Source organism: Sturnira hondurensis, unplaced genomic scaffold (assembly GCF_014824575.4).
Source record: "Sturnira hondurensis isolate 20B ecotype Veracruz unplaced genomic scaffold, ASM1482457v3 Scaffold0019428, whole genome shotgun sequence".
Lineage (NCBI taxonomy): Eukaryota > Metazoa > Chordata > Mammalia > Chiroptera > Phyllostomidae > Sturnira > Sturnira hondurensis.
The window spans coordinates 10,708,939-10,733,839 of NW_028092059.1; positions in this window are offsets into that span (position 1 = coordinate 10,708,939).

Consider the following 24,901-nt stretch of genomic DNA (forward strand, 5'->3'; position numbering starts at 1 on the left):
TAAATAAAATAAAAAATTAACAGGAAAAGCAACAACTGACACCAAAAAATACAAAGGAGAGTAAAAAAATAGTAAGAGCAATGATATACCAAAAAATTGAACAATCTGGATGAAATGAGTATATTCTAGAAACATACAGTCTTCCCAAAGTGAGTTAGGAAGAATCAGACAATTAAAATGAATTGATTACAATTAGTGGAATTGAAGCAGTATCAGGAACTTTCCAACAAATAAAAGTCCTGGACTAGATGGCTCCACATGTTAATTTTGCCAAATATTCAAAGAAGAACTAACACCTATCTCTCTCGAACTATTCCAAAACATTCAAGAGGAGAAAAGACTCCCAAGCTCATTTTAGAAGGCCTGCATTATCTTAGTCCCAAAACCTGATAAAGACCCTGCAGAGAAAGAAAATTATAGGCCAAAATTCCTGATAAACATAGATGCAAAATCCTTAACAAAATATTAGCACACCAGATTCAGCCATACATTAAAAAGACCATACACATAGATAGAGAGCAAGCTGATAGCTCAGGGTGGGGGAGTTGAGAGGGTGGAGGGATTGAGCAAAAAAAAAAAACACAACAACAAACAAACAACAAACCAGAGAGAACAAATTAAAAAATAAAAAGGATCACATGCCATGATCAAGTGGGATTTATTCTGGGGATACGAAGTTGGTACTAATGTTCAAATCAATAAATATGGTATATCACATAAGCAAAATGAAGTATAAAAACCACATGATCATGTCAATAAATGTGGAAGAAGCATTTGATAAAATCAAGCACCCATTTATGATAGAAGCTCCCGGCAAAGTCAAAATAGAGGGAGCATAACCTCAATGTAATAGAGGCCGTGTATGAGAAACCCACAATCAACATACTCAGTGGTCAAAAACTAAAAGCATTTCCCTTAAGATCAGGAATAAGACAGAGATATTTGTGTTCACCACTCTATTTGATATCGTACTGGAAGTCCTAGCCACAACAATCAGAGAAGAAGATGAAATAAAAGACATCCAAATTGAAAAGAAAGAAAACTGTCATTATGACATGATACTGTATGGAGAGAACCCTGAAGATTCCACCAAAAATCTAGTACAATTGAGAGAAGACTTCAATAAAGTAGCAGGATAAAAAATAAATATCCAGAAATCAGTTGCATTTTTACACCAACAATACTATCAGAAAAGGAAACTAAGAAAATAATCCCATTTACAATTGCTTCAAAAATATACCTAGGAATAAATTTAACCATGATGTCAAAAACTTGTAATCAGAAAATTATAAGACACTCAAGAATGAAACTGAAGAAGATACAAATTAGAGGAATCAAATAGTGTATTTATATATAAGAAAAATTAACATCACTAAAATGTCTATATACAAAGCAATCTATATTTTCAAAGCAAATCTTATCAAGATACTAACAGTATTTTTTACATAACTAGAACATACATTCCAGAAATTTATATGGAAACACAAAAGACTCCAAGCAGTAACAGCAATCATGAGAAAGAACAGAAAAGTTGGAGAATTTATGTTATCTGATATCAAACTACACTACAAGGTCATAGGAATCAAAACAGCATGGTACTGGCATAAAAACAGACATATAACTCAATGGAACAGAATAGAGAGATCAGAAATAAGTCCATGCCTTTATAGTCAATTAAAATTTGACAAAGGAGGCAAAAACATATAGTGAGGTAACAACAGTTTATTAAATAAATGGTGTTAGCAGTATTAGACGATACATGCAAAAATGAAACTAGACCTTTGTTTTACATCATAAATAAAAAGTAAATTCAAAATGAATTAAAATTTAAATGTTTGACTCAAAATTATAAAATGCTAGAAGAAAACATAGGCAGTAAAATCTTGGTTATTTCTCATCAGCAACATTTCTTCTAATATATCATCTTGGCTAAAGGAAACAAAAGAAAAAATAATGAAACTACATCAAACTAAAAATTTTTGCACAACAAAGGAAACCACTAATTAAATGATACAACAGCCCACTGAATGGGAGAACATATTTGCCAATGATACATCTAATAAGGGGTTAATATTTAAAATTTCTATAGAACTTATAAAGTTCTATAGAAAAAAAACCAAAAACATCAAAAGTCCAGAAAACCACAAAAAGTTCTATTAGAAAATAGGCAAAAGACCTGGATAGACACTTCTCCAAAGCCAACATACATATGGCCAATAGACATATGAAAAATTGCTCAATGTCACTAATCATCAGAGAAATGCAAATCAAAACCATAATGAGATATCACCTCATACCTTTCAGAATGGCCATCATCAATAAATCAACAAATAATAAATGCTAGTGAGGATGGAGAAAGGGAACCTTTTTGCACTATTGGTGGTAATGCAAATTGGTGCAGCTGTTATGGAAAGTAGCATGAAGTTACTTCAAAAAGTTAAAAATGGAACTGCCTTTTGACTCAGTGATACCACTCCTGGGAATATAGTCTAAGAATCTTAAAGACACCAATCAGAAAGAATATATGCATCTCTATGTTAATAGTAGCATTACTTACAATAGACAAGATCTGGAAACAGCCCCAGTAGAAGTGTCCATCAGTTGAAGGGTGATAAAAAAGATGTGGTACATTTACATAATGAAATAATACTCAGCTGTAAAAATGAAAGTAATTTAACTTTTTGCAACAATGTGGATGGACCTGGAGATTATTATACTAAGTGAAATAAGCCAGTCAGAGAAGGGCAAATACCACACAATCTCATCTATACGTGGAATCTAATAATCAAAAGAAACTCACAAACTACACAGAAACAAAGGCAAGGATACATGGAACAGACTGACAGCTGTCAGAAGGGAGACTGGAGGGGGAAGTGGATGACAGTTGAAGGGATTAGTCAAAGAACATGTATGTATAACCTAATGATACAGACAACAGTGTGTTGATGGCCACTGAGAAGATTGAATGGTGGCTGGGAAGATGAGGGCGAAAGGAGGGAAAATGCAATAGTGTCAACAATAAAAATAAGTAAAAAAAATTATATTCACCCCTATGTTCATTGTGGTACTGTTTACAGTAGCCAAGATTTGTAAACAGCCCCAGTGTCCATCAGAAGAGTACATAAAACAACAGTGGTACATTTGCACAATGAAATACTACTTGGCTACATTAAAGAAGGAAATCTTATTCTCTGTTAGCATGGATGGATATGGAGAGCATTGTGCTAAGTGAAACAAGCCAGTCACATAACTACAAGTACTAATTACAAGAATTAATTTTGCTTGTAATGATTTCAGTAATATGTGGACTCTAATGAACAACATGAACTAACAAGCAAAATAGTGACACACTTGAAGGTAGAAAACAGAAGACAGATGACATCTGTTTGGGGTGAGGGTGCTGGGTGAGGCAGTGAAGGGATTGAACCAAAAGGAAAACAAAGAGAAAAAAAGTCATGAATATGGACAACAGTGTGGTGATTGCTGCAGGGAGAGGAGATGGAAGGAAGTGGAAAAAGGCATAGGGGGAATAAATGGTGATGGAAAGAGACTTGTCTTGGGGTGGTGAACACACAACAGTGTATAGATGATGTGTTGTAGAATTGTGCACCTGAAACCTGTATATATATATTTTTAACCATTGTCACTGGAATAAATTCAAAAGGAGAAAAGAATGTGATAGAATAAAAGATAAAAGTCTCGATAGGTACTTTGCAAATCTATCTAAAAGACCATCTTTATTTCATTTATTTTCAAGAGAATGTATAATAAAAGCAACAAATATTGAGGGAGGTAGTTAAGAGGCTGTGACCATATGTTGACTGTTAAGCTGAACCGAGGCAATTGGAGATTCCTCACTGTCTTCCTTGTCCTTGGGATGTACACTCTGCTTGCGGTTCCTATAGTGGGAGCCATTCCAAGAACAAAGCCTTCAAAGAGTAAGGTGTTGTTGAGATCATATAGACTAAATGCCTGACTACATCCAATTAAGGCCTCTATATAAATTTTCAGATTCTGGCAGGTTGGGTGTGAAGAGATCTATGCATTTAGCAGCCACCTAAGACAAGCCTTGTATGTAAGTTCTTTTGCTTATTAAAAGAATCACCTAGCAATGTGGGATGGCCTGCCTGTTGCTCTGGTCTTTCATTTTCCTTCGTGAGTGGAGGCCAGTTTGCAAGCCATCAACGAACAAACCAAAAAGGAAAAAACACACACTTGACAACTAGTATTATCAGGATATAGTGTATTCAGGACCATCATACGCTGATGGTGAGAAAGTGGTCTGAGCATTCTGGAAAATTCTATGTCTGTATTTACTAAAGCTGAATATATGAACCAAATAACTTCAATCCTAGGCATATTCCCCAAATATACGTGTATAGCAGTATATCAAAAGACAGGCTAGAATGTTCATACCTGTGTTACTATAATGCAAAATGACAAAACTACCCCAATACCCATAAACCATAGAAAGGATGAATAAATTATGATATATTAATACTTTACAATGAGAATGACTAAACTGTAATTACGTGCAACAATGTAGGTGAATATCACAAACATAATATTGACTGAAAGAAGCCAGGCAGAAAAGAGTAGACGCTGTGTGGTTCTACTCCTATAAAGTTCAAAAATAGGAAAACATGCATGTGTAGGAATCTGAATGTTGGTTACCTTGAACAATGGGGAATTAGGGAAAGAGTAATGAGCTAACAATGGGATGCTAGTAATATTCCGTTTATTGACCTGGGTTAAAATAAATAGCTATGCTTACTTTGTGAACACTCATGAAGCAATATACTTATGATTTAGGCACTTTCAATGTTATACTTCAATAAAAATGTATTAAATTTCAGGTATGTCTTTCTTTTCTGTCAGAACCTTCTTGGACTTTTATAATTTCTTTAATCTGTCCACCTATACAAAATAGAATCTTGGCCATTTCTTGCTCCATAGATGCAGTATAATCAAGGAAATAATCAGGTTTAGGTTGGCTAAATCAAATTTTAATTAGATATTAATTAGTATGAGTCAAATGTAAACAACCTTTACATTTTATCACACTCTTGAGCCACTCTTTATGAATATGAGTAGTTCAGAATTGTTTATCTATAGTTTGTTGTTGGGGAAATTCTTTTTTTAAAAGCTTTTATTTATTTTTAAAGAGAGGGGAAGGGAGGGAGAAAGAGAGGGAGAGAAACATCAATGTGTGGTTGCCTCCCACATGGCCCCCACTGGGGACTTGGCCCGCAACCCAGGCATGTGCCCTGACTGGGAATCAAACTAGTGACACTGTGGTTCACAGGCCAGCACTCAGTCCACTGAGCCACACCAGCCAGGGCTGTTGTTGGTGAGAATTCTTAATTAATATTTCTATTAAGTAGGCAGAAGAATTAATATTGCTTGTAATAAAATCCTGAGCCCAAGAATTTTTAACCTGTCTTATTAGATTATTCTTTATCATTAGTTTTCTATTATATTTCTCTCTTTCTTGCCCTATCTTTTTGCAAGACAATATTTCTGTTCATTTAATGGGTTTCATACCTTTAAAAAATTCAGATCTTCTGATATTTATCTTGATTTGGATGTCATTTAGAGTGTTTGCAATGAAAGAGATTTTCTATATGCCTTTCTAATATTTAGTGTCTGTCACTGACACTAGACTGGTATGCTCCTGGCTTTGTCTTTCTTTTTGATGAAACATCCATGAGAATAATATGAGATGCATAAATGCAGATTTAAAAATTAATTTTAAATATTAGGTAAGGCTGTTAGATTTAGAGACCAGGTTTATTTACCTAGATGGAAGTAATAGTCTGGTGTAATTTTCAATAGTATGATGAATTTTGTGTGGCCCTTAAAAATGTGATACAGGTGGTAATTAAAGAAACCCATTTATGATCTACAATTCATGCAAAACAAAATTACAGAATCAAACTACTACCCAGATGGGGTCTTCAAAGACTCTTATTATGCTTTGGTGTATCTAGAGGATTCAAATATGAATGAAAACTTTTAATATTCATTTTTACTGAGGGTCATAAAGATATAAATTTAAAAAAGCAATTTTGGATGGAATGGATGATTGTAATGAGGTATTATTGGTAATTATAGTATATATTCTATTTTATTCAGATGTTAGTTTTTGCATCTTCTCCCTATACCCCTTCAAACCTAGCCAAATTTAACTTTCTTTCCTTCTTTTTTTTAAACTGAATTTATTGGGGTGATAATGGTTAATAAAATTATGTAAGTTCCAGGTACACATTTCTATAATATATCATCTGTACAATATAATGTGTGTTCATAATCAAAGAGAAAGACAGCTATCTCATGTCCACACCCAGATGACTAATTTTTGCAGGTTCTTTATCCTTCCCTCACCTCTTCTGTGGGCCTCTGATCATCTGGACCTTTCTCTTTTTTTGGTATCCAGTTTTCAAGGGTGTATTTATGCCAGACTCAGCTGAAGAATGGGATGTAAAGACATTTCTACTCATTACCTTGTATACAAGTATCTACCCTCTTTTTCTACCCATTACCTTGTACAGAAGTCTTTCCCCTATTTTTCTGGTCTCCAGCTTGGTTGTCCTCAATTGTTTCTGTTAAGACTTTCCTCCCATTTCAGGCTACTCTCAACCACACTTTTCACGTCTTTTATTTATTTAATTATGTATGTATGTATGTGTGTATGCATTTGTTTATATGTACAGCAACTCAGATAGGTCTTAGGTTCTCTGTCCTTTTACAAACTAGGCCCTTGGGGCCTCAACATGAAAACCCACATGGCCTGCCAAGGTGTTTTGCCAAAGGGCCAGCTACTTCAGAGAGTTATTATGCTTGTTCTTTGGAGGCGTAAGTGGCTTAGTCAGTTCTATTTTTTCCCTCTCTGTTAGAAGTATATGAATATAAAATGTCACAGAGGAATCTTTGCCATTCTCTTCTCATGATTATTGATATCACTAGTCAGACACTCTGCCATTGCATTACTAGTCAGTCTTTCCTTCCATTTACAAGTTTGCCCACATACAGCTATCTTGAATTGAGCTGTGACTGACAGCCTTTAGAAGGTGATGCCTTATACCATCTATTAGTGCCAAGAAGCAGAATCAGAAAAATGAAATGATCATGAATGTTTCTTGAAAGAAAAAATAATCAATGAAAGGCCAAATTTGTCATCACTGAATAAGATTTTCATTTCAAGTAACTGAACTATAGGATTATTTAATTAAAAATTACATTTAACTTCCAAATATCATTTATTTTTATCATGTACCTCTTCAGTTAGTGATTCCTAATGGCTGCATCTGATGAAATTCAGATGGTCACATGCATGTAAAAATGTGTGCTTCTATCACATGTGTATGTGTGTGCATGTTTATATATTCGCACATTTGGATAAACCCTCCCTACAACCTGCCCTCACCAACTCCAATTTAATTCACTCCCTTTTTCAGTCTTACAAAAATAACTGCTCTAAGCAAGTATTGCAAAGTGGTTAGCTATGTGATCAATTTCTTTTATAATTATGTTCAGTGAATCAATATGGCAATTTTGGTGCAAAATACTAATATTGTTGGTGCTGTTTTACCACTTTTAATTGTTGTTTGAAAGCATGCCCTTCATTGACCACGCCTTTCCTTTAAATCTGTTACAAAGTCAAAACCAAACAAAAGCAAACACATAAAGAAAAAACCAACAATGTAATCTTATAATCTTTATCAGCTTATTTAGTAATTAAAATTAAAAATTTTATTTATTTTTCTTTGGATACATGAAATCATATACAGAGAACAAAGTTCAAAAATAATAATAATAATAAGGTATAGAATTAGAAGTAAGTTTTCCTGCCTTACTGTTTCCAGCCACTCAGTTCACTTCCTCAGAGACAATTGTTTTAGTTCCTTTTCTCCCATAAACTTTTTATACACACATAAGCATAAACATCTATTTCCCTGCTTATTATTATGTCAGTCTTACTGTTTATCATCTGTGTATCTTGCAAAACATTCCAGAACAGCACTTTTAAAAACTGTTCAAAAATTTCTATTGTGTGGTTTTAAGTTGTTTAAAAACCCACTACTGGTGGCTACTTGATTTGTTTCCAACCATTAGCTATTATTTATATATACATGTCATTTTAGAAATGTGCAAGTACATTGGTATGATACATTCCTAGAAGTGGAATTGCTGAGTATGCTGAATTGATTTCTATAGAGATATACCAATAACAGTGCTATCTGAAATGTGGACCTCACATAGAATGTATACTTTAAATTATAATTATTATTGCAATTTTATTTTCACAATTTTTCTATATAGTATGTGTTATGCGCCTAAGATCAGGTGAAGACATCGAGGCTTGAGCTGCTTGCTACTTTTGCAAGATCCCACAAACTCTTGAGTCAAAAGCACTTTCAAGCATAGTCTTCTCTTTCTCTGAAAGAGCAAAAGGAAGCTGTGTTTTGAACAACTGGGTTGTGCGATTTGACACAAGGTAATTCAAGAAATATCCCTGAAATACAGTATATTTCAGTTTTACTATGTCAAAGAAGATTCTGTCCCTTCTTTTCTGTTCCTTAAGTGCACAGAAGAAACATGCATAGATATTTATATTTTATTGATGATAGAACATAAAAAGGAAAATTTCTGAATATTTTCTGTGAGAAATCATCTCTGCTTCTTCATTTGTAAAATAAAAGATTAGAATAACTTATCTCTCAGAATAATATTTTAAACATAAATAGGCCAATTAACATGATTAAATGTGAGATTTCCAAAAATTAAGCCCAGGATAAGAATATTTAGAATTTTATTTTTTAAAATACTCTCAATTTTTACTTTGGTCTAACACTTGAAGGGATAAAGACTAAATGCATATCTGTCAACAATTGCATCTAAAAATCAATTGCATCTAAAATAATTGAATGAGAAGAACAGAAACAGTCTCATTCACAGATATAAAGAGCATTTTGATGGGAGGAGTGTTAGGAGGATGGGTGGGAAAGGTGAAGAAATTAAGAAGTACAAATTGGTTATTACAGAATAGTCATAGGGATATAAAGTACAGCATAGGGAATATAGTCAATAATATTGTAATAACTGTGTTTGGTGTCAGATGGGTAGGGGATATATCAAGATGGTCACTTAGTAAGTTATACAATTACTAGGGTGTATACCTGAAACTAATATACTATTGTATGTCAACTGTAATTGAAAAATAAAAAAATGAGTAGCATAAAAAAGACGGCAAACCTTGCAGATTTGTTATGATAAAGTTTTTTCTTTTTCTGGGCAATGCAGTATAATTCTCTTACATTATGATCATGTCATTGTCCTGTACTATGCCTGTGAAGTGGATGCAGAATCCAGAGGGTGATTTAGAGAGAAAAAAGGCATTTGGCTGTCTGAATTGTTTGAGCACCACAGCATACTTCTCATGATGCTGCTCTAAATGATATGCATTTATAAAGGTGACATTAAATTTGTCATGGCATATGCTCTTTGAAAAAACACGTTGTTAATTTTGTGATTGGTTCTCTTAAATGCCCCAAGAAAGGGTTACAGACAGTGTTATGCACAGTACAGCTGTGCTTCCAAAGATTTTGCAAGTATTGTTTCTGCTTCCACTTTTCTTTGTCCCCATTTATTTTCAAATTAGGGTTTAAAAGGTAAGTACTGGTTTGGGAAGAGAAGAGAAGTAAAGGTCAGAAATTATTCTTTTTTGGTCTTTTTAACTTTGGAATTCTGTTTATGAGAAACATTTGCAGGAAAGGACTTAAAAGCTAATCATTTCACTCCCCCTCCCTTCTAATAATATGAAGTAAAGTAACTGTGTAGATTCTACAGACTTAATTTAATACTGTAATTTTTAAACTGTAGACACATTTTATTATCTATCTACCAATTAATCAATTAACTAATTTCCACAAGTACAGAATTGTTTCCTACAAACTCATAGGTTAAAAAGATATCTTGGCAGTAATGGGCTGTTTTGATTACAGTGGCCTTGTAATACAGTTTGATATCAGGAATTATGATTCCTTCTGCATTGATCTTCTTTCTCAAAATTGTTGCAGCTATTCAGGGTAATTTATGGTTCCATATAATTTTTTGAAATGTTTGTTCTGTATCTGTGAAATATGTCATTGATATTTTAATAAGGATTGTGTTGAAACTATAAATTGCTTTGGGTAGTGTGGTCATTTCGATGATGCTAATTCTTCCAATCCATGAACATGGTACATGCTTCTATTTGTTTGTGTCTTCCTTAATTTCTTTCTTTAGAGTTGTATAGTTTTCTGAGTACATATCTTTTACCTCCTTGGTTGTGTTTATTCCTAGGTACTTTATTTTTCTTGTTGCTACATCAAATAGTATTATTTTCCTGATTTCTGTCTCTGATAATTCATTTTTGATGTACAAAAATTTATTTGAGTTCTGAATATTGACTTTGGATCCCACTGGTTTGCCAAATTCACTTATTAGGTTGAGTAGTTTTTTGATGGAGTCTATATAGATCAGTGGAACAGAATAAAGAGCCCAGAAATAAACCCAGCTCTTTATGGTCAATTAATATTTGACAAAGGGGGCAGAAGTATAAAATGGAATAAAAACAGCCTCTTCAACAAATAGTGTTGAGAGATATGAATAGATACATACAAAAAAATGAAACTTGACCACCAACTTATACCACACACACAAATAAACTCAAGGTGGATAAAAGACTTAAATATAAGTTGCAACAACATAAAAGTCCTAGAGGAGAACATAGGGAGGAAAATCTCAGATATTCCACGCAGCAGTATTTTCACATATGTCCCTTAGGGCACGGGACATAAAGGAAAGAATAAACAAACTGGACTATATCAAATTAAAAAGCTTCTGCATGGCTAAAGAAAACATCAGCAAAATGAAAAGGGAACCAACCAATATGGTCAAACATATTTGCCAATGATACCTCAGACGAGGGTTTGAGCTCCAAAATATATAAAGAAATCAGGAGTTGGAATTAGATAAGACTGAGAGTGACCTGGACTTGCATGCCCACTTATTCAGTAGGGGTATGCCTATCCCTCTTTACCCAGGGGAAAGTGGAGGTTTCATCAGCTCCCAGATATGAGAAGGTTAATGATCATATGAAGAACCAAGATAAACCTCCACTCATACATAAAAAAAAAAAACAATCAACAGATGCCAGTGATGAGATGACACAGATGTTGGAATTATGCAGATTTAAAAATAGCTGTTATAAAAATGCTTCAAAGAACAACTATAAACAGGTTAGATAAAAATGAAAAAATAAGATGTCTCAGCCTAGGAACAAAAAACGTGAAGACAGGTTGAAATTTTAAAACTAAAAATACAGTGACCCTCCAAAACCAACCAAACAAAACAACAAACAAAAAATGTACTGGATGAACTTAATGGCAGCACAAAGAGGACAGAAGAAAGAGTAAGTTAACAGGAAGGTAAAAAACAATAGAAGCTACTCAACCTGAAAGAAAATGGGAAAAATAGAGCTGCAGGTATACCTGGGACCATTATAAAAGATCCAGCATTTGTGTCCTTAGAATTTCAAGAGAAGTGACAGAATATAGACTTGGAAGAATACTAGAAGAAATAATAGTTGAAATTTCCTTAAATTTGGCACTAGATAAAAACCTAGAGATTCAAGAGGTGGAACAAACTCTATACATAATCCAGATAAATCTTGGCCAAGGAAAATCATGATCTAACTCCTGAAAATTAAAGATCAAGGAAAAACTTTAAAAGCAGTGAGAATTAAATGACACCTTACCTATAGAGAAAAAGAATTTGGATGACAGAGGATTTCTTATCAGAAACCATGGAAGCCAGAGAAAATGTCACATATTTCAAGTGCTGAAAGAAAATAACTGTCAACTCAGAATTCTGTGAATGTTGAAACTATCCTTCAGAAATAAAGGGAAATTAAGCCATTTTCAGATGAGGAAACCCAGAGAATTTGTTACTAGGAGAACTACCATAAAAATAATGACTAAAAGAAGTTTTCTAAAGAGAAGGGGTTGATACAAGAAGGTACCTTGGAATTTCAGGAAGGAAGAAAAGATGATGGGAAATGTAAAAATGTGCCAAAAATGTGTCAGTACAATTGATATTCCTTCTCTTGAGTTTTCCAAATTATATTTGGTGCTTCTCAATGTCTGATGTGGCTCTCAGTGCATCTGGAAGAAATATTTAAGACAATTATATTATGAATAGGAGAGAGCAAAGGGACATAAAAGGAAGATTTCTACATGTTACTTATACTGATAAAATAGCAATACCAAGACTGTGAAAATTGTGTCTATATAATGTAATACTCACAAAACTACTAAAAATTATATATAAAGATGTCAAAAACACTGTAGCTAAATCAAGATGGAAATCTTAAAAAATGTTCAAACACAAGTAAAGAAAACCATTAAAATTATTCATGGACATTTAAGAGTATAAAAATTATTCATGCATAATTAGAAAGAACAAATTTGTTATTTTAGCTTTCTTCTTAAAATCCAGTTGAAGGGTGCTGCAGAGAGCCAGTGAGTATTTTATCTGAAGCAGGGAGGGCAGTATCGAAGTTTGGAGCTGAGGCCTCTTGGGGATTAGTTGAGAGGATTAGTTTACAGGCAGCTGTTGGGATGAGGTCTGAGCATGAGTCTAAGCAATGAAGGAACTGGGTTGGAAAAATTAGGAGATGGAAAAAGAGACCAAAAGGAGATGTAAGCAAGAGAATTTTGCTTATTTCATTTTTTTTGTCCAGCACCATTACTTAAGTTGGAATTTCTTCTTGTATCTCCTGTATTATATCACCCACATCTTCCACTCTCTGAACTTAAAAGTAGGCTAAGTAGGTTATGGAGAGAGTATGGCCCTAGTTGTCGTGAAAGCATTACTTTTTTATTTTGGGGTAAATAAGTTTTGAGATCTGAACAATAGACTTATCACTCATCCTTTGGACTAGCTTTTTCATAGTTGAAAATGGTAGGATTCTGCTGAGATGGATGCTCAGCACTAATGTTCGGAGAATGTCCTGTCATGAAATTTATCAGCAAGCAGTGCACAGCTATTTTATTTATCAGGCTATAATGGAAAGTTCAGCTAAAGATACTTTTCACATATAGAGTCAGTAGCTGCAGGGTTTTGTAATACATTAAAAAGAAAGTCAAATCTTGACTTTGGGATCCAAGGTTGGGGTGAGGGCCACCCTTCACATTGAATGAAGCAGACTCCTTTGTAGGCTAAATGTGAGGAGAGAATAGAGAAACACAAACACACCTTTCATGAGAGCAATTATTCTTTTAAAATTACACAGGCCACAAAGCATTTTTAGTATAATAGAGATACACGATGACAGAGAACAGCTATACTTTTCTCTCTTTCTCTCTCTTTGTCCTTTCCTTCCTCTCTCCCTTTACCCCTTTATTCTAAGAGAAAAGGGACAATGCCATTTTTCTAATCTAGATGTTGGGCCCAGATTGCCTTTTTGTATAACTCAACAAATATTTTACTGAACTTCATTAGTTAAGAAAAAGCTGTGTGCATATACTATAGTATGTCCATTTATATTGAAATTCATTTATTTCCCAGCTATTGTTAATGATGACTGTCCAATAAATGTTATTATTTTTTAAACTGAGATAATTTTCTGAATTAGTTTTCATGTGACTGCAGTTCTACGTATCAGTATGATTATTTCTTTTCTATTTCAATCTCATATCTCTACTTGAATTCCACAGTGCTAGAATAAAAAGTAATACAGTAAGAAAAAATGGAGTATAAAATATTATTCTTTGTGACTTCAGAGTCTTTAAAAAAACACTATTTTTAGATAGACGATTATTCTAAATCTAAGTGAATTTCTTTAGAACATAAATGATCCTTTTGACCTCATATTTGAGAAGCCCAAATATGTAATTAGTCAGTCCTATGTAGTTTCAAAATAAGAACCTTTCACATTGGATAGAAAAGAGGTGTTTTCTTGACTATGGGTATGTGCAATTTGGTTTCTTTCAGCATAGTACCAACCCCAAAGAAGAAATCCCAGGTGTACCCTTGCATTTACACTAACTTTTTAGGCATTGGTGCCCTGTTGGCTTTAGATTATGTTTGTGATTAAAAAAAGAAATAGGTTATTCAGTAATTACGGAGGAACAGACATCTTTGTGAGAAGAGCTTGGTCTTGCTTTGTACTGAATTGTCTAGAAATGAATTATCCATAGTATTCCTCAGTATATTGTTTTTCAATGCTCTTGCACATCAGGCTAGTGTTGAAGGAGTTATTAGCAAGATATTCAAGCATTTTAAATGGATACATTGTATGTACATTTGGGACAAATAACTATTTTTATGTATTTTAAACAAGATCACTCAATTCACAATGAATAGTTACTAAAAAACACTGTACAGTTGAACATAATTGACCTTTGGGATGTTCGGGAGTATTAGTCTGTGGGAGGTCTATGGTAAGAGTGAGAGGTAGACAATAGAAATGCTAAGAGAAGAGTTAAAGAATGTGGCAAATTGTCACACAACATTAGTGTTTTTATTTAAAGGACATTTATGCATTTTGAATTACATTTTTAAAATATGAATTTTAAAAAGGAAAGGTATGCTAATGGCATTCTAATAGATGTGGAAATGGAAGAAATGGGTCAAGAAGGTTCTTTCTATGTACATTGCTCAAGAGTCTACATGTGCTATGTTTTGCCTATGAAAGTATGGATTTGGTTTTGCTCGTTGATGTGGAGTCAAGTCCTCTACAAAGTACAAGGAGGGGTTTTTTCTTTCCTCATGTCAGACATTGCAATCTACTTAGAATAATTTTTCCTCACCCAAACTCCACCTAACAGGATGTCATGTATGAGTGTGATTTATGAATATGGTTTGAGTACTTCTCAAATCAGCTGGAGTGGAGAACAAGTGAATTTGTGAGTTAGTGAAGAAAAATTCATCTGCTTGTGATACTGTTTTCTGTCTAAAGTCTTGTATTTAAAATGTTAAAATAACTTCAGCAGGACTCCGACCGTTTGCTGAAGCTGTTACAGCCACAGCACGTGACTCTCACACCCAGTGGCTGCTGAGTTAGCAGGAGCAAGGCTGCATCTCTGTTCACCCCACATCACCTGGGCAGGGAAAGACTGCTCTGTTTTCCACACCTCACCTTCTCCTGCTGTTGTAGGGTGTTTTCTTTATATTTTCAAAAGTGAAGACCTACTTCTTTTCCTGGAGGCAAATTCCTTGTGTGAGAAGTGTAATTAGAGGTGTAGCATTTGGTTGTGCTGCAAACACAAACAGACACTCTCTTCTCTTCCTTGAACAGGACTAGGTACTCATTTAGTCTTTAAAAACAAATCATAATGTGGAGTTTGATTTCTTTAACCATTACAAAATGTGATAAATGAAATAGTGAAAATGTAAATATACTTGGAGTGACATTAACTTTTAAACTTTATTGGTTTGCAGTCACTAGCATATACAAAAATGGTTTTGACAAAGATATTTCACTCAAGACACAGTCAACAATTTGATAATAGATGTAAAATTTAAAAAGGTATTGGTGCATGTCTTATTTGAAATGAATGAGAACTGAAAAAATTAATCTAATTAAACTGATTAAAATGTGTCACCCTCCTTTAAGGTTATACAATTTGCTTGAAGGAAAGAAATATTACCCTATCAAAAGCACGGGCTTTCATAAATATTGATTATAATGTCCCATTTGATAAGAGTATCCATCAACCATGTTCAGCATTTTAAAGCCTCCAGTGACAGGAGTACCATTTTGCTTCAGAAGTGTAGCAGGTGAATTGTAATTGTCCAGCCAAAGTTGGAATCAGTTCAATAGGACTGTCCCCCATGTTTATCCAATTGCTAGTGATGTCGAGAGGTGAGATGTTTGATGAAGGGAATATGATTTCTCATCTATGAAATCCTATTCTCATTTGTTCCTTTGGGGAATATAGCTGTCAAAAGGGAAAAAAAAAGACAAGCTGAAAAAAAGAAAATCTTTATCCAAAGGGGACCACAGAAATATCTATTAAACCCATGTTTAAAAAAGTTTATAAATCTTGATTGAAAAATATAAGCAACTCATCCATTTTTAGTCAACCATATATAATAAAATATACTGTTGGAGTGATCACCAGGGATCCTGTGATTAACAAGTTTGTATTGATCACTCTTCATGAGTGCAGTGGATTAAGCACTTTTGGATAGCACATTTCCTGGAAAAACCATTAACTCCTACTTTCTTCCAGTCTCCCATCTACAGATTTTAGTCCCCTGGTAGCCCTAGAGAATCTTCCAGCTCTCTTAGCTTTCTAGTTCTCACAGAGTACTTCTGTATGTGTGCTCTCACAGATAAGGTATTTTATTTTATAAAATTTTATGCTTCCAGAAGATGCTATATTGATGAATAGAAAAAACGCATGTGAAATTTTTATATAGGCAGTTAGCTCTTTTAATTTCACAATTAGGCATGATCAAGTGTACTTTGTGCGTTGAGTTATAATTAATATTCTATGACATTGAAAAAGCACAGTTTTAATATCTAATTAAAATGGACTCAGTGTTTAGATATATCTGGAAAGCAGGGGCCTACCCCATTGTAGATAACTATTTTTAAAATTTCATTAATGATATAAAAGACCACATAGACGAATGTCTATATATCTGGAGTACTTTTTGGCACTTGATTATAAACACAGATTTAACTAACAAACCAATCACATAGATTAGAATTATACTTCCAAGGATTTTTTATTTTAATCACATCCAATTAATAATAGGAAGCATTTAAATTTTTATTATAATTCTTTGCTGTAGTTTTGAAGATAAGCTGTGCTGGCAATGATATTTAAGCTTTCTAACTGGCCTCAAAAGAGAAACCCCACAGTAACTGTATCTTGTAATTGTGTGTGTGTGTGTGAGGGGGAAGAGGGGGGGTGAGGGAGAGAGGTATGAAACTATTTCTACTGTCTTTTGAATAGCACTTTATTCTAGCAGTCAGGCTGACAGAGTAAACAAAAAAAAACATAGAATGCCAAAGGAGGAAGAAATATGTTCCCTATATTTATCAGTAAGTATTACAGTAACAGAACTACTGAATAGTTAACAGAGGGAGTTTCTTATACATACTGGAACTATAGCGTGGGGTCTCCCCAGTCCTCAGAACTCCTCCCTCATTTCTCTGTCATTACATAGGCCATAAATATTAAACATAGTTTAAAATATTAACAAAATAAAAGAATGACATAAAATCATTTCTCCTGCGAGTAAGGTATACCCCATCAACAAATTTACTGATTGAATGAGGGGACCCAATGAGCTAGATCTTTCTAATAGATCATCCACTTCTGGCAGAAAAGTGAGCACTTCTTATAAGTTGTGATAAACTTTTTAGTTTATGAACGAGTCTCGTTCAGGCAATGAAGCAGTAATTTAGTGAAAAAATACCACTTCAAAACACCTTCTCATAAGCACTCTCTGTAAGTAACACGTGAGGCAAATGATCAGGCACACTGAAGATACTTCATTCCTTCTCATTACAAGAATACTCGAGAAAATAAATGCCACTTATTTTCATCCCATAGTCAACCTCCCAAGAATGACTTTGTAGAGGTAATGCTGATCACAGCAGTGAATTCTACAGTAGCTCTAGAATGGAGGACAAGGTTCCAGGAGGATGCACAAGACCTACTGGTGGGGAAAGCAGGCCATCAGGCCAGTGAGGGTAAATAACTATGCAGGTCATGGGTTGGGGAAAGTTGGGAACTGAAGGATAAATACGTAACTCCCTGATAGTGTTCAAAGGATTATATGAGAAGCATGGAACCCAGCTGTTCTATACTTTATTAAGACCAGACCGGAAGGAATAAACTTGAAGTAAGAATTGACAATGAAAGTTCTGAAGTACTGGAAACGCTAATGAAAGAAGGTTCTGTACTTGTCCCTTTACACATACACACACGCTCAGCTGTTACTGTCAGTGGATGAAGGCGAGGCTGTAAGACATTTTGAGGCCCGTCACAGTTTTATAGAAATTTGAAAACAAACTGAATTGGATTATGTGACTTTGTGAACAAAAATTCTGGTAAACTGTTCTGCCTTTCCAAATCCAAGGTCTTAAAGTCTTTTCCAATAGTAAGGATATGCATAGTATCTCTGGAAAGACAGTCCTCAGAATTCTGTTACTGTCCTCTGTGGTGAGTCAAACAGAGAGTTCACAGTTAATATGTAGACATCTGGTCATTTGCAATTAGGCTTAGCCATTCATTCACCCATTCTTTTATTCATTTTCTTTCAAACATTTTTTGAGTGGCTATTTAACTGATAGAGTCTGACTGATTTCAGTAAAAAAATACCCTAAAAATATTCAACCACCTTCAGTCATTCATATATATATAGATTTCGTTTATTTATTTTTAGACAGAGGGGAAGGGAAAGAGAAAGAGAGTGAGAGAAACATTAATAGGTGGTTGCCTCTCACACACCCCCAACAGGGGACCCAGCCCATAACCCCCGCATGCATCATGACTGGGAATCAAACTGGTGACCCTTTGGCTGGCAGGCTGGCACTCAATCCCCTGAGCCATACCAACCAGGGCTATATATATTTTAATAAATTAAGATTATTTCTCTCATTTGTACATAGCTTAGAAGATTTCTTGTCTCAATTACTTTAGATAAGGCTGGAAAGAAATGGATGAACATTTAGAGTTCTATTATATAGAGAGTTTTGTATTCTAATTTGTTAACATTTTTTTAAAGCATTGTCTATTTCACCAAACTGACATTAAAAGTAAGATCCTTTTGGTGGATACTAATTAGTGCTTTTCTGCATGTTAGAAATTAAACTGCTTTCATTTTTTTACTATAATAATCAGTTCTTAGAATAAAAATTTAGGGAGAGTTACTAAGCCAAAGAACACTAGTACTTTTAATGTTTTTCATGTGGCCAGACAGCCATCAAGAAATTTCATCCATAGTATATGAAAATGTCTTTTTTATTGCACCTTTACCCATACTGACTATTAACAGAATTCAAGGTTTAGAATAACATTAAATAGTTTCTGATTTGAATAGGACTGATGAAATTACTCATATGTAGACATGTTATCATGGGCATATGAAACAACCTACCAAGCTTTTAAATTAAACAAATTTTTCAAAAGTGCTTTTGATTTCATGCACTGACATTCGTTAATTTGACAAGTATTAACTAGGTATTTAAGTTTCTACTATGTGGGGAGCTGTAACCTTTATTAAAAGAATCAGTGGATAGCCCTGGCTGGTGTAGCTTGGCGGACTGAGTATGAGCTGTGAACCAAAGGGTGGCCTGTTTGATTCCAAGTCAGGGCACATGCCTGGGTTGCAGGCCAGGTCCCCAGTAGGTGACATGTGAAAGACAATCACACATCGATGTTTCTCTCCTTCTCTTTCACCCTCCCTTTTCTTCTCTGTAAAAGTAAATAAATAAAATCTTTTAAAAAAAGAATCAGTGGTTAAGTCTCCAGCTGTTCAGATCCCTATAATGTCTTTCCTAGTTCACTGCATCAATTTTCCTAGTACTCTCTCTGGATCCAGTCTTTCTTCTTTACATTTATTACTGTGATGGTTGAATTTATGTGTCAACTTGTCTTGGCCATGAGGTGGCCGGATATTTGGCCAAACATCATTCTGGTGCCTCCGTGCAGATGTTTTTGGATGAGATTAATGTTTAAATTGATAGACTGAGTAAAGCAGATTGCTCTTCCCGATGTGGGTGGGTCATATCCAATCAACTGAAGATCTGAGAATCTGACTCCGTCCTAAGAAAGAGAGAATTCCTCCTTCCTGACTGCTGTAAACTGGAACTACATTATTAGTTTTCCTGGTTCTCAGGTCTCGAGGTTTGGACTAGAGCTACATCACTGGCTTTCCCGAGATTCCTTTTTTGCAGCCAGTAGATTGTGGGACTTCTCAGCCACCACAATTCTGTCAGCCATTTCCTTATAAGTAATGTGTCTTTGTCTCTGCCTCTCATTTAATAGTGATTTAATAGTGTAATTAAATTATTTAATAGTGATTCTATTTAATAGTGATTCTTTTAACCTCTATTAAAAGAATCAGTGGTAAAATATTCATGGATTTTTAAGGGTGGGTATATGTTCTGAGAAAGGCAAAAATATTGTATAAGAGATTAAACATGATACACCTCTATGGGTCACTTACCAGGAATAGAGCCTTCAGGATTGGAAGATGTTCTGGGTGAGCCAGTCAGTGAGTGGTGAGTGAATGTGAAGGCTTAAGACATTACTGTACACAACTGTAGACTTTATAAACACTGTCCCACAAGCCCTATTTCCACTGCCTTCCAATAGCATCAGAAGTAGGACATCGAAGCTGTCAATGCTGCCCCATAAACAGGGATGTGGGCTGGATTAATTGAAGATGTTGGGAGGAGCTGGCTAGGTAATGTGTAGTGACTGTAGTCACTATCACCATGATAGTGACTGTCAGGCGGGAGTAAATGGTGGCCTGAGGATCACTAGAAATAAGAAATCAAGACGGAGAGATAAAGGAATAGGGTATTGTCATTGCAATGGGGTTTTGGCTATTGCAGGTTGGACTAGTGGCCAAATTAAGGAACATTATGGTATTAATTTTAAAAAAAGTTATTTAACACGGAGAGGGTGTAAAAGTGAGGACTTATATTTTGACTTTGAAAATTTGTTTTTGGTTCCATTGACTCTATCTGGTACAAAGGATTCTCAGTGGCATTGAATTGATTGGAGAAATAAAACACAGCTATGTGTTTTATTTTCAAAGTACAGGGATAGGCTCCATGCTACTATAGAGAGCATTTATTACAGTGACTATTGTACTTGATAATTGTTAAGGTAGCTTCTTTTAACCTATGTCCTTGTACAAGACGTTAGGTCATCAACACAAACTTCACAGCAATGTGCTCTGAAGACCATCTGGCTAGATCTGGGAGGGCTGTACAGCTTCTGAATAGTAGTGCAGGCAGAACAGGCTCCTCTGTGCTGGAACAGGTCGGTGGCTGCCTGATTGGAATGTAATCTGTGCACTTTAAATTGAGGTGCTGTGAGTGAGAGGGAATCAATGGCCAACCCCACAGATGTAGCTCCCATCAGAGAGAGAAAATTCCTTCTCAGCAACATGTCTTTCTATTTCTTACAGGACATTTAACTTCTTTATAATCTTATGAGCCACTGTTGTGAATACAGTCCATCATTAACCAAAAAACATCACTATGTGGTGTATGACTACATATGTGCATATATATCCCCTATTGATTCTTTCTTTGGAGAACCCTACCTGCTACAACTACTGTAGCTGGGGTGATCTCTCAAAAAAATTTAGTAATTCTTCTTTCCCCCTTGAAATCACTTAGCGACTTCCCATTGCCTTGGCAAAGCCTCAAACTCCTTAACATTGTTCCTTTGTGACTTAGCTCCTCCTGTCAAGTCTCACTTCTTTATACATCTCCCTCATGTACTACACTCTAATCATGTTGTAACAGTCCTATTTCCCCCAAACACTCATGCTTTATCACCTCTCAGGGCCACCTCTCATGCTGTTCCAGCTTCTTAGTCATATTCTCACCCACTTCTTTCCTCAGCCTCATTTCTGTTCATTCTTTAGATCTTAGCTTAGACCTAACGTCTTCTAGGAATCTCTTCAAATCCCTCTAGTTAGGGAGTCCCAGCTGCTTTCCCCTTGTTACCACTTACTATACACCATAGTTGCCTGTCTCCTTATCTGACTTTCCAATTGGCATTGGCTATTTCTGTCATTTTTAACTCTGAAACCCAGTTTCTAACACAGTGACTGATGTTGTCTAGGCTCTTAATAGGCACTTGTTGAAAAAATGAATGGAAGTATTTCATGAGATTTTAGGGTTTTCTTTATTTGCTATATGAAATTGTTGGGGTTGAATCTGAATTAATTTTTACTCAATAAACCTCATAACTCCTTTAATAGATGGAGTCATGCCATTGACATTGCTCAAAGCACTAAATAAATACAATTCCAGACAATTAGCCCCTGTCTAGTAGGTAGAATTTTAGGTGCAGTGATATAGTGCATTCTGCCTTACCAGTGATTCCTTTTCTATAGCCATGATCTATATCAATGATTTTCAACTGGGGACAATTTTATTCCACAGAGGACAAATGGCAATAAGGAGACACTTTAATTGTCATGGCTTGGGGTGGGGGCACTCCTTGTCTCTAGCCGGTAGAGGCCAGGGCTGCTGCTGAACATTCAGTATTTCATGATGCAGTCCCTGCAGCAAGAATTCATCAGGCCCAGCATGTCAATGAGACTATGGGTAGGGTACCTTAGACTATGTAAATCCAGAGACAGTTTATGAAGAGCAAGCCATTTCATGTGATGGTCATGCTGTAATTGCTTCATACCTGTGGTCTTTTCCAATAGTTATTATTCAACCATTGAAAGAAAAACAAAGGAAGAGAAATAGGCAACCAAATGATACTCTGTATTATTGCATGGGAGCTGTTTTGGTGCTGTATTTTAACTCATTAACATTTAAAAATTGTTATGCAGCAGAAAAATAATTATGTCCTTTTAACTGTTGAAACAGAATCCATTTTTCCAAGCATACTTTTTTTAAGGGCATATTGCTAAAACACCAACTGTTTTACAAGTACAGTAATCACATTGCTGTTGAGTTTACTGTGTTTTGTTAGGACACACTTTAAACTGTGGAAAATGCATTTGAAAGTAATTCTTCTGGGCACAGTTATGGAAAAGAACAAAGGTTTGCTTCATTTTTGTAAGTAAGCAATTAGCTGCATAGCGACCCCCTCTGGCAGATAAAGGTTCAGTGGTTTCTCCAGGTAATTCCTGGAAAGTTCAGTGTCTGAGTCTTTGACCTTCACTTCAAGGAATGAGGAAGCTAATGAGAGAAAGTGGGAAATGGAGAAAATTTGTGAGTCTTTCAAGACTTTACTTTCTTTCAAGAGAATAATTTATTCTGTTCATGATCAATAGTCCTATTGTGGTCCTTCATTTTCCACTTCTATCACCCTGTAAGGCACTGGATCTTTTTTTTTTTAGTGTTTTTTTTTGTTTGTTTCTCTCTCTTCTTTTTATTGTTGTTCAAGTACAATTGTCTCCATTTCCTCCCACCACTCTTCCTGACCACAGCCCTCCCCACCTCCCACCCTCAATCCTACCCCGCTTTGGTTTTGTCCATGTGTCCTTTTTACATCTCCCTGACAACATTCCCCCCTTTTCTCCCCATTATCTCCTCCCACTTCCCCTCTAGTTACTATCCTTAATTTCAACATTTCTGGTTACATTTTTCTTGCTTGTTTGTTTTGTTGATTAGGTTCCATCTATAGATGAGATCATATGGTATTTGTCTTTCACCCCTGGCTCATTTCACTTAGCATAATGCTCTCCAATTCCATTCATGCTGTCATGAAGGGCAGGAGCTCCTTCTTTCTTTCTGCTGTGTAGTATTCCATTGTGTAAATGTACCACAGTTTTTTGATCCATTCATTTACTGATGGGCACTTTAGTTGCTTCCAATAGTTAGCTACTGTAAATTGTGTAAAGAACAGGTTCTTGACCAGATATTATAGATCTATCCACATGTGGAATTTCAGGGAGTTTGTGAATCACTGCAAATGTATACAAGCATGGTTTGTATGCATATTTAATAATTGTTCTGATAAGAAGTGGTTTTGGTTTTATCAAAATTCCAAAAATATCATGCCTTAAAAATTTTAAGACAGTTCTTTTGGAAACTCACACCTACTACAAAAGGAATTTTAACATTTGTGTGGCTTTAGAAGAAGGTGTGAGGTGTTCAAAACGGAGCTGCTTACTCATGAATAGGGTCCCTAGTCACTTCTTGTAGACCTGGTATGGAATGCTTGACATGCAAGATTTGCTATGTTTTCTTAATTCTCTTACTACACATGGGGGCTCAGAGGCTTGTAATCTCTGTACTGATAGATGACTTCTCTGATTTACCACAGATTAGTTGCAACTCTCTTGATTCACCCAGCTCTGTTTTCATCTGTTTTTTAGCGTTGGAAATGACTTCATTTAAATTAATGCATATCTTTTTTTTATATGAGATAAAATGTAATTTGGGATTAAATATAAAAGAAATTTGTATATAAGAAAAAGGAGAGCAGTGCAACATCATTTGTTCTTTCTATGGGAGGGAATTCTGGTCTGGTCTAGATGACATTGTTGGCCTTGGACTCCTGTACACGCTCCTTGAAGGATTAAACTGGTCTCCTTCCAGCTTCCTGGGGCCTTCAGGTGCACCACTATCTCTATATATCATCAGCCTGTATGTGGATCCGACAGGAAGGCAACATTTGCTTCTGTAGTTTACCTTGAAAACGTGAAACTTAGCTTTCTCCTTTGTAAAAGTTATGCAATAACCAGACATATACTAATCCTCAACTTCTCTTTCTTTAGAAGTTGCCAGTCTGACTCTCTGCTCTTCTACTATTTGAACAATCATGTTCTCTGGATGGCTGACAGTGGGGGTGGGGCAAGACAGAGGGGGCTTCTGTGTTATTAATACAATATTTTCCTACCCTCTACATTTCTGTTCTTGAGAAAGGATTATGTGATTTACATTTTTGTAGTTACAATTCAGTGAGGACTCCTAGACTAGGTACACTCTGATCATCAAAAAAGAAAAGATGGCAAACTTTCTTTAAAACAAGATGACTATGAAAAGCCCCTAAATAAAAATATTTTGAGATGAATGCATTCTACTATAAGTTATATTCAGTGAAATTTTTCTTAGTATTAGCTCCTGACTATAAATCATAGGTTTATAATGTTTGACCTGTGCTGAGGTAGACAAATATAAATATTA